This window comes from Vigna radiata, chromosome 6 (genome assembly GCF_000741045.1).
Source record: "Vigna radiata var. radiata cultivar VC1973A chromosome 6, Vradiata_ver6, whole genome shotgun sequence".
Classification (NCBI taxonomy): Eukaryota; Viridiplantae; Streptophyta; class Magnoliopsida; order Fabales; family Fabaceae; genus Vigna; species Vigna radiata.
The window spans coordinates 2,410,208-2,413,733 of NC_028356.1; positions in this window are offsets into that span (position 1 = coordinate 2,410,208).

Consider the following 3,526-nt stretch of genomic DNA (forward strand, 5'->3'; position numbering starts at 1 on the left):
TGTCTGGTCGTCCGGTCATTGTGCAACCGGCCGGTAGTCTTTAGCTGTTGGTAGATGTCGGAAAGCAGATTTTCACAAAGCTTGAGCGCTAGACGTCAGGCCCGTTCGGGGGATCCTTTTTCTACCGTCGGCTTCGTCTATAACAGATAACGTCGGATAGCGGGGGTCTTCCGTCCGGCATTGACCAGGACCGGTCGGTAGTCCCCAGTACAGAATCTAAGAATGTTAAAAAGATCAAAGTTTTGTTTACAAAAGTTTAAAAAAAAATTAACTTACGGACCGTGAAATTATTGGCGAAGAAAAGAGGAAGAAGAACAATCTCTGGTAGAAAAAACAAGCTTAGCCACGATAGCCGAAGAGGCAAACTAAACCGTAAAGTAGGAGCAAGCAGCATAGAAGAGTAGGGGCATTTTCTGCGTCACGTTTCCGGTCGCGGCCTGCTGCTTCTTTCATAGCAGCTTCCTTCATGGCAGCAGCATAACTTTCATCCTCTGCCACACGGAAACATTCGCAGGCGCGCTCTGCTTCCTTCATGGAGACACCATAATGTTGACGGTAAGAATTCTTAAGAGCACGATACAAATGTTTTTCTCCCATTATACCGTAAGCTTTGGCTTCATTCCTCAAATCCATTTGAAAGAGAATGGATCTTTTATGATGCAATTTCACAAAGTAAGAATTGATGATAAGGGAATTCCATGTCTTGGAAACACACCTGAATCGTATGAGAGTCTTCGCAGGAAGCCACGACAGAATTTCTGCTATGACTTCATTAGGTAATATTTCAGCAGAAGAAATCGCCGCCATCTTCTTTCCAAACCCTTAACGTGATGTCACGCCACTGAGTTTACTTTGAATATTTTAAATACTTCTATGGCATTGTAAGTTCAAAAATAATAATTAAATGTTAACATTAAAAACTATATATATATATATATATATATATATATATATATATATATATATATATATATATATATATATATATATATGGGGTTTGTTAACACGCGTACGCCNCAGCTCGGGATCATCTTCGAGGGCCGAACAGTCAGATGCCGGACAGCCAGCAGACCGAATCATACACGGGACGGCTCTCTATCTCTTAGAGGGAGGCGTGCAGCTTGAACCCATCCGTCCCATGCCGGCCGGAGGATGGCCAGTAATAAGGGGGTATGACTGGGCCCCCCATGACGTGGGAACCTATGAATCCGAGTTTCAGAACCGGGGAGTCCTCTTGGAGTGGGCCAACCAGTCCTTCATAGCTCGTGATGAGGCGGACGCTCAACTTTTTCGGATTAGCGTGTGTTATCCCAACGAACGGGTGTGTCACGGGAAAGGGACGAGCTCCGAGGATTTCTTTTTCGTTTATACCTATTTGTTCCGTCGCATGATGGTGCGGATCCCATTTACTCGGTTCCAGGCTGCCGTCCTGAAGAGAATGAATGTCGCCCCCGCCCAATTGCATCCGAACAGCTGGGCCTGTATTCAGGCGTTCGTGGTGATATGCACGGCTTTAGGCGTCGAGCTTTCAACATCTGTCTTCTTTCATTACTTCCACGTTCGGCCGGTCACGACGCGAGGTTGGGTGTCGTTGAGGTCCATCCAACAGGGTTTGTTTCAAAACTATGCGGATTCTTTCAAGGACTTTAAGCACAAGTTCTTTAAAATAATAATAAAAGAAGGCGGCCGGAAGGAATTTGTGGACCCCTCCGGTGAACCCCTGTTTCCTTTTTACTGGACCGAGGAGCCGGCCCAAATAAAGTCGGTGCCGGCGTGTGATTTGACTNCATCTGAGCGTGAGGCCGTAAGGCTTATTAACGATCTCCCCCGTCGCCTCCCCGCCCGCAAGNTGGTTGAATGCCTATGCCACGAGGATTTTAGTAACGTGGCGTTTGGTACGATTTTATTGTTTTGTATCGTTATGTTTATGTTTCGTTCTGGCTGATTTTACTCTCCTTGCAGGTGCTATGTCGTTCCCCGGCCCCCGTAAGACGAAGTATATCCCTCCGGCCCAGAAGAAGGATCCTCGCCTGGGCGGTGATGTGAAGATTCCCCCCCCCAAACCTACTCTCAAGGTCGTTCGCCGAGGGCCGAGCGTGGACTCCACTCCCGTGGCCATTCCGCTTACCGGCGGTGGTCCAGCTCCCGACGAGGTTACTGTTGTTGACCCTCCCGCTGGGTCAGTTCCCCAGGTGACCGTTGCTGACGTTGAGAAGACCGCTGCCAATCCCTCCGAACCCTCCCGCGCCGATGCTTCTCGAAAGAAGAAGAGGAGGTCTAAGGAGGGTGAAAGGTCTTCCTCAAAGAGAAGCAGGCGGGAGCGTACTCCCCAACCTCTTCCTGGCGGTCTTATGGACCCAGCTTTCGGCGTGAGCGACCGGCTGGACTTCCGGATGAGCTCTGCACAGCGCGAAATCGTTGAGCAGCTCTCAGAACAACAGTTGCTCAAGGCTGCCTTGGAGCACAGCAGCCGGGGGGCCATGCTGATGTGGTATGCAGAGAAGTTCGCTGACCGCCGGGGGCTGGATGCTATTCAACGAGAGTTGATAGCCGAGAAGAAGGCGGGCGCTGAAGCGAAGGCGAGCTTGGAGTCGCTCACCTTTGAGCACGCTAACTGTGACGCAGAGCGGGTGGGTTTGCAGAAGAAGTTGGCGGACGCCTGTGCCGAAGTGGAAACTCTTACCCAAAAACTTAGTGATTTGGGATTGAAGTACGAGGCGGAGCAGGAAGAGAATAGCCGCCAGCGAGCCGCCTTGGCCGAAGCGGGCAAAAAGGTCTCGTCCCGGGATGAAGAGTTGGTTGAGATGCATGCCGAGAACATCCGCCTGCAAGGGGAGCTGGCGGGTACCATCACGCGGCTCAACCAAGATGTTCAATTGGAACATGAAGAGGGCTTNTTCAAGGCCATCCGCCAGGCCGCCTATTTCTTCAACTTTGACCCGACNTCTGTGGAGTGGGACCTGGGGATGGACGTTCATAAGGGGAAGCTTGTCCCCCTTTCGGAAATTCCCGGGGAGGATGACGGAGGTTCGCCGGCTGATAACAGTTGACGGTTTATTGTCTCTTTTTGTTGTTTTTTGGGTTGGGGGTTGTGATTATGCGTTTGGTCCAAACGCCTTTTGCTTTCATACTTGCACAATATATGTTGTACAGCCCTCTTTTTGATAATGAAATTTCTTTGTTTTCACGTTACGTTGTGTAGACTTTATTTTTTATTTTTATTTTTTTTTTTTTAAAGCAATATAATTGCCCGGTCGGCGATAATTTTTGTTTTTATAAGGTTCGCCGTTGGCGGCCCTTTTACGGGACGTATCGTGTTATTTGTGGGCATTACGCGGGTTGCGATGGTTCTTAAAAGAACTCGCCGTTCACCACCCGCTTGGAAGTGGCCGGGTCTTTTCCGGAGAAAAGACGCCGTTCACCACTTGGTCGGAAGTGGCAGTGTCTTTTCCGGAGAAAAGACGCCGTTCACTACCTGCTTGAAAGTGGTAGTGTCCTTTCCGGAGAAAAGACGCCGTTCACCACT